The 8,265-nt window shown below is 38.5% G+C and overlaps 2 pseudogenes; one reads left to right on the forward strand and one right to left on the reverse strand.

The window, feature by feature from the left end:
- Positions 1–910: 910 nt before the first annotated feature.
- On the forward strand, positions 911–1,027 carry LOC112472900 (annotated as a pseudogene).
- A 2,625-nt stretch (positions 1,028–3,652) lies between these two features.
- On the reverse strand, positions 3,653–3,771 carry LOC112472897 (annotated as a pseudogene).
- Between the last annotated feature and the right edge of the window lie 4,494 nt (positions 3,772–8,265).

Raw genomic sequence — 8,265 nt, forward strand, 5'->3', positions numbered from 1 at the left:
CAATTCCATTAGGAAAGTAAGGGAGGTCCCTGAATGTAATTGTTCATTATTCTTGAAATAGAATTTGGCATACAACATCATTGCATTCTCTTTATCATTGACAATCAGACGATCATGATTTCACTTAAGCATTCATAGTCATTAAAAAAAGTTTTACTGCTCAAGGATTAAAGCAAGACCATTGCTACTGTGAGAAAATTCATTTATATCTCTGTTTAAAAGATGCTTTAAATTAATCATTAAAAAAATGGACAATATTTCACAAAAGCAGCTGTGACACAAGCTGAAATATCACCAGATAGTTAATGCATAATTTTAAGCAACTTGGGACATGCTGCCCTTTATGCAAAGTTTTATTGAGGGTCTACTATATGGCAGACACTGTGATAACGTTTGTAATCCAATGATAATAAGAAATAATCCCTATCTTCTAAAGTTAGTCTGCTAGACAGGATAGTTCTAAGGGATCATGTGATTCATGCTATAATAGACTTGTGAAATGGCAGTGAGCATCCAAGACCTGGGAGAAATGGATTCATCAGGGATCCCAGGAAAGTAGGCTCTTGATCAGAAAGACCAGCATAGGGTTTTGCCTCCTGCCTCTAGACATGGCTGGCTGGGGAGGTGAGGAGAGGGGTAAAGCCTATGCTGCAAAAATTACTTTTGTGTACAGTGGCAACATTTCAGAAGGCCAGAAAATAGGGGTGTTACTCAATGAACACGGACCCTGTTGTCTTGCTACTGAGATTGAGTAGCTTCTTTTCAGAGCAGAAAGTTGGAAATTTTCTTCATTGAAAATAGGAAAAAAAGAGCATTGAGAATATCAGAAGGTACAAAACTTAGCTAGGATTGAAGTATTTCACATAACAAAGTTTGGCAGTTAATCTGTGTTAAAAAACAATCTGTAGTCATCTACGGCTATGCCACCCTGAATGTGCCTGATCTCATCTGATCTCAGAAGCTAAGCAGGGTCTGGCCTGGTTAGTACTTGGATGTGAGACCACCTAGGAAGACCAGGTGCTAGGTGGTTAAAAAAATCTATAGTCTCATTATAAGTAGTAATAGTAACCGAGATAAGACATTGCTTCTTGTTTCTTCGTCTCTTTACTTTTACTCCTCATCTATTTATTGTATTCATCTCTCTAACTTCTTTAATTGTTCATAGTTTAGAATTAGAATGTATTTTTTCATCATTTGTTACATGTACTAAATAGTTTTAGATTTTCTGATCTCTTAGAAATAGAATATTATTACAACCTCCAAAAATTTACTCAAACTTAGTTTTATTTCTGTAACTTATGCGACCTTAGGTCAATTCCCCCCCAGCCCTGAAAATGGGTGGTTCTCAATAGAAAAAAAATAAAATTTTCGACCCATATTGCAAAACATTGATTCTTAAATTTTAGTAAGCACTGAGTCTAAAATACACATTCTGGTAGGTCGGGATTGGGGCCTGGGAAACTGCATGTTAAACATCCCACCCCATGGTATCTCTAATGTAAGAGAATCAGAGACCACATTTTGAGAAGCACTGCTGTAAATCCTTACTATACCATGTATATAAATAATTAAGTTAAAGATTAAGTAGGCTTCATATACTGTATGTAGGTCCATTCTCTGATTCCCCAAAATTGCTTACTCTGGAGACAGTTCAGGCAACCAGGAGGTCAAAGCAGGACTTAGAACATCCACCTGGTGGTCTTGACTATCTTTTAGCCCTGGTGAACTGGCCTGGACAACCTTGGACCCAGAATCCTCAGAAACATTATCTACTTTGACTTTTCCCAAGGCAAGTCCCTAGGAATCACAAAAACTTTACCTCCCAATTAATTTTTCTTATTTTGTCTTTTTTTTCCCCACCATCTTTTAAACAATTGGTTCTCAATCTTGGCTATGTGTCAGAATTACCTGGATGAGTTTTCTGAAAATACAGATGTCCCTAGGCATAAACTCAGACCAGATAGCTGGAATGTCCCCGAAGGAAAGTCAGAATCACTACAAGCCAGAGCATCAATATTTCTAACAAGCTCCCCCAGATGATTCTGAGACATCCAGGATTAAGGTCTACAACTTAAACACTTAGTTTATAAGCCTTTCTCTCTTCCAAACAGTGAGCACCTTTCCTTGCAGTGTGTTTCTAAGAGAGAGAATACAAGATGGCTGGCACACCTCTCAAAGCCAGTTGAGATAAATCATTCAGTCCTCTTGCCTTTTCTGCCTCTGGACAGTTGTGATGGTGATCTCAAAGGAAAGAGAACTTACAGAAACCCCCAAAGATCAATTCATCCCCAAATACTTATTTGGTGCCTACTAGGTGCTTGGAAGAGAGTAATGAACAAAACAGGTAAGGCCCAGTTACAGCTCACAACCTAGCTATAATGAAATAAATAATAAAGTTTCAAATTATTAGAAGTGCTATGAAGGAAATAAAATTGGACCATAAGATAGAGCATGGGGTTGATGGAATTTGCTTCTAATAGATAGAGGGTCAAGGATGGCCTCTGATACAGGAAGGGTGGTGTGTTTGTGAAAATGTCAGAAGTCTTGTGTTGCTGGAGTGAAGTAACAAGGGGAGAGTGGTACATGATGGTTTTTGGGAGGGCCTTGTGGGCCTTGTAAAGAGTTTGAGTTTTTTTATAGATGCAAAGGAAAGCATTTGAAAAGTTTTAAATGAGACAGCCATATAATTAAAATAATATTTTTAAAATAAACTTTTTAAAGAACAAAATAAATAACGACAACTACAAAAGTGGAAATAAACTCATAGATACAGAGAATATTTTGAGGGCTACTAGATGAGAGGGGATTGGGAGGGATGATGAAAAAAAGCAAAGGGATTAAGAGGTGCAAATGGATACTTGCAGAATAGATACGAAGATGTAGAATGTAGCATGGGGAAGATGGTTAATAATGTAATAAATATGTAAGGAGGAAGAAGGGTACTAGATTTAGTAGGGTGATCACTGCGAGTTATATGCATCTCTGATCACTATGCTGTACAACTGAAACTAATATATTATTGTATGTCAACTATAATTGAAAAAAATCATTGAATTTTACAAGGTAAACATGAGCAATTGTCTATTATGTTTCAATAAAGCCGGAAAAAATTAATAAACTTCTTATTTTAAAATAGTTTTAGATTTACAGAAAAGTTGCAAAGATAGTAGAGTTTCTGTATAGACTTCTTCCAGTTTCACCCATTGTTAACCTGAAATACCATAGTATATTTGTCAAAACTAAGAAATCAACATTGGTACTCAAATGTTAACTAAACTCAAGACTTTATTTGGATTTCACCAGTTTTTCTATTAATGTCCTTTTGCTATTCCAGGACCTAATCCAGGATACCACATTGCATTTAATCATCATCTCCCTCCGGTATTTTTTTTTTTTCTGATCTATAATAATTTCTCAGCCTTTCCTTGTTTTTCATGGCCTTGCTGATTTTAAAGAGTACTGGTCAGGTATTCTGTAATATATCCCCCAATCTAGATTTGTCTGATGTTTTTCAACTATAATTAGACTCAGATTATGTGTGTTTGAAAGGATTGCCGCAGAGGTGATATGCTCTTCCTATCACATATATCAGGAGTACATGATACCCACGTGATATTACTGATGATGTTAACCTTCATCACTTTTTTTTTTACACCTATAGCACCTGGTCTTCCTAGGTGGTCTCCCATCCACGTACTAACCAGGCCTGACCCTGCTTAGCTTCCAAGATCGGATGAGATCCGGCACATACAGGGTGGCATGGCCGTAGACAACTTTGTTAAGGTACTTTTTGCCAGGTTTTCTCCATTATAAAGTTATTATTTTTCCTTTTCCATACTTTGTGCTTTAGAAGTAATTCACTAAGTCTAGCCCACCATCGAGGAGGTGGGGAGTGGAATTAAGCTTCACTTCTTGGAGTGGGAGGATCTACATATATTATTTGAAATTATTCTGTAAGGGAGATGTAGATTTTCTTCATCATTTATTAATTAATTTTTATTCAAGAATTTATTTATATCAGTGTAGACTTATGGATATTTATTTTATACTTTGGATTATAATCCAAATATTATATTATTTATTGCTCAAATTATTTCAGCTTTGGCTTTTAGGAGCTTGTTCAGGTTGGCTCCTATATTCTTTTGACATGCCTCTCTCCTTTTTTTATGTTTTTTTAGACACTTCCATACTCTGTGGCACTACAACATGCTCTATGCTCATCTTGTAATTTTCCTTCCTCAGTCCTAGAATTAGCCATTTCTCTAAGGAGTCCTAGTTCTTTTATTGGAGCACAGTATTAAAAACCAGATCTGTATACTGGATGTTCTAATAGCTAGTGAAGTGTTACTGCTTCCAGGCCCTCTCAGCTGACGTATCTAAGAAACATGATATATGTGTACTAACCCACATATACACATACACATATAATTATTTCTATATCTATCTGTATCTACATTTAACTAAATGAGTTCATACTGATATCTCCCACTGTAGTTTAGCACCATAGGGTTCACTAAATCACATTTTTAAAAGATCACTCTTTAAATATTTTATAACAGGACAACAACAAAAAAGGATAAGTCTAGCTGCTTCAAGAGTGGAGACAGTGAGACCAATTTTGGCTGCTGCTGTTATCTAGGCACAAGATGATATAGGCTTCAACTTGTATGGTGGCAAATGAGAAGGAGAGGAGTAAACTAATTCCAGACAGACTTCGAAGATAGAATTGACAGAATTTGGTGGTAGTTTGGATATGGAGTGGGGGTAGAAGAGATAGGGAAATAGAAAATTCAAAGACAACTCCTGGATTTGAGGTCTGAGAAACTATGTGTCCAGTGATGCCATTTGCTGAGATGGGGAAAACTGGGGGAGGAGCAAGCTTGGAGGGGAGGGTACAGAAATCAAAAGTTCTGTTTTTACTTTGTGAAGTTCGAGATGCCCTTTAGATATCTCAAGTGGAAATGTCAAATAAGCAGATATACATTGGAGTGTGGCGTTCAAGGGACAGATCTGGGCTGTAAATATAAATTTGTGTATTATCAGCATATAGATAATCATTTAAGCCAGGGGCTGAATGGGAGAACCTTGATAGAGAGAGTGATGACAGGGAAAAAAGGACCAGTACTAAGTCACAAAGGCACTTCAGCAATTAGACTTTGAGCAAAGGAGGAAGAACAATTTAACTTCTCTATTAGAGTTCAAGATTCACAGTGTTTTCCATCTGAGACAGGCATCACATATTTCCTCACTGACCAAGATATTCAACTAATAAGCAGAGGAATTTCTATTTTGTTTTGAAGTGCTATGGGGAGTCAGGTGAAGATGATTCAACTTTTATTAAATGAATTATTTGAGGGTGCTGGAAATTGACTTCTTATGTGGACTTCTAGTCTTCTGAAATATAACATTCTCCTTTGCTTTAATGAAGCTTCAATTGACTAATCATCCCCGCCCCATTTCCCTCATTGTGTCTCAGAACATTTTTCTGAAAAGACAGGGAGGAGTGAGATAGTGTTGGGAGTAAATGAGTGCTAGAGTGCCTTCCACACATGCAGATATATTTTTAACAAGATATTTCTTTCTCTTTCAAACCAAAATAGGAAACCAAGTCTCAGATATACATCCTAGATCCCCATTTCTCCAATCTAGTCTGCATTTCCACCACTTCTACACTAAGCCAGGCTCCTATCAGCTGTCAAGGAAAAAAAGAGTATAGTGTACTGGCTGAAAAGCATGGATTCTGAGCCAGGCAGTCCTGGGTTTAAATCTTACCTGTACTACTTACTAACTGTGTAACCTTGGACAAGTTGTTTAACTTCTTTGTGCCTTAGTTCTCTTACTTGTGAAATGGAGATAACAATAGTTCCAATTTCATAGAATTATTGTGAGGGTTAAATGAGATAAAGTACATAAAGTTCTTAGAACGGTATCTGATTCATAGTAAGTGCTAACTATTATTACTGCAACTGACTAGCATACCAGCCAGTCCACTTGTCTCCAGTTTTTCTGTGCCCTCTGAACTGCATTCTTCAGCTAGGAAATGTTTTCTTTCTTTTTTCTCCATTTCTTTAACTGATTAATGTTCAATCAAATACCATGAGTCAGGCACTGTCCTAGATACTGAGGATATGGCATTGAACAAGAAGCACAAAGTCTTTGATTTCCTAGAGCTTAAATTTAGTCAGTAGACAGACAATAAACAATATAATCTCAAGCAGCAATGTACCTGAGTTTGCAGTACTATAAAGATACAAGAGTAAAATGTGATAGAGTGAGACTCATCCTGTGAGTCTTTCTGATTGACTTTTCATCAACCGGTCCAGGGGTGCTACTTATAAAAATCACAGGAACAGCAATTGCAAAAGCCCTGAGGGGAAAAGGACCATGGCATGTTGGAAAAATGGATCATAGTGGTCATAGGGGAATGTAGCAGAGGCTGTGACTGCTCACCATTACCTATGTTCTCTTCTTACTGGTCATACAGCACGACTCCATCTCCTAGCCTTTTCTGTCACTATATGTAGCCATACAACCGTGTTCTGGCCAATGGAATGTGAACACTTCCAAGACTGACCTATAAAACCTTCCCACTCTTCTCTCTCTTTCTTCACCTACTTGCTGGCTGCAAAAGAACCAAAACCCTTGAAGACTTCAGAGCCACAAAATGGAAGGCAACTGGTCCCTGAGTGTGTGAAATGGGCCCTGTAATTGAAAATTTAAGGGTGATCACTTTAGAACTAGCATTTCTTACTTCAATACCAGGAGCATGGTACAAGATGAGGTCAGAGGGAAAGAAAAGGCCAATTCTTCCTAAAATAATCTTTTCACCATCTATCTTATTCCCTACTGTCCAGATTCCCTAGCCTATCCTATGAGGCCCCTTTCGGTCACCCACAGATGACCTACCCCACCATAATCTCTCCCTGACCTAAATCTTATGCTGAAGTCCAGTGGTCCTCTCATCTCCTGCCTTGCAACTTAGCCAACCTACCAATCTCTCAGCACCCGCCATCTCCAGCCACCACGTTCTCTAAATGCCATTAGGCTTCTCAGCTTTCACTCTACTGTTCTTAGATTGTTTCACATATGTTAATTTCTTTGTTTTTCAGGCCCGGTGATAAGGTGGAGATACTAGGTCATATGCTTCTTCTGGATTCCTCACAATGCCTAACAGAATGTTTAGCACAAAGAAAGTGTTCACGAATGCTCACATCAAGCTCATTTGAGATAACTTCTCACCAGCTCCACTCAAAGGTGAAAGTGGCTTTTTGAAAGCCATTAAGCCAGGTCTCTTTGACTGTGATATTTGCATAGAGAAGCCACAACAAATGCTCCTATCAATGCTCCTATGCCTGCATGGAGGAGTAGCTTGTGTTTAACTGGCAAGCTCTCCCTCGCAGCTTCAAAATGGAGTCTCTGCCATTATTGAGAAAGTTGAAGCCTCCAGCTCATTAATAGAAAATCTCAGAAAACAAATTTTGTAGAACCCCCACTTCTGAGATGTCTTAAAAGCTAGCTGCCTTGGTTCCCAGCTCTGCACCTGTTCTCTGTAGCTTCTATCATGTTAAAATTCCCATTTGTATCATTCCAAATTGAGCAACTTGATCCTAGAACTTTAGGCTAAATTGGGAGTTTTTGTCCAACCCGGTTTGCTGAGAACTCAGTCTCTCCCAAATATACTCAGAGGCTTCGGCCATGAGAGCTAATTGGACTTTAACCAGCAGAGCCATGGCTCAGGGAGCAGTACAAGTTTTCTCTAGAATCAGCTCCAACCTGATGTTTTCTCATATAATTAAAAGATAAAAAAAGTTTCCCAAAATAGATCAATTTAACTTGATTTGGCTTCCAAAGCAAGTGGCCCTCAGCTCCGGAACAGAGAGCCTTTGGAGGTGTCAGTCATTAGGGTAAGAGGAGGAGCAGGCTAGGGAGACACATCCCACCTTCCTTTTCCTTTAACTCTGATATTAACCTTCCTTTCAGAGGGGAAGCAGCAGCGGCTGGGGCTGCAGCTCTAAATCAGCACATTTATCCAAGATGGTGCTGTCAGTGTGGGGACTGTAGGCTTCAGTAATTACAGGTCAGGATTGATTCTTTGCTAAGAAAACATCCCTCATTCTGGAGTTTGGGTCCAAACCTAGAATGAAATTATTCACATCTCCTGCCTGCCTTTCGTCCCCCTTTCCTCTGTTGCTCCCTTATGGTAGCTTTCTATGTTTGCCTATGTTTGGATTTTCCCCAGCCCCTTCACCTTTTTGCAATCACAGC

The sequence above is a fragment of the Pteropus alecto genome, unplaced genomic scaffold (genome assembly GCF_000325575.1).
Source record: "Pteropus alecto unplaced genomic scaffold, ASM32557v1 scaffold139, whole genome shotgun sequence".
In the NCBI taxonomy this organism is placed as follows: Eukaryota; Metazoa; Chordata; class Mammalia; order Chiroptera; family Pteropodidae; genus Pteropus; species Pteropus alecto.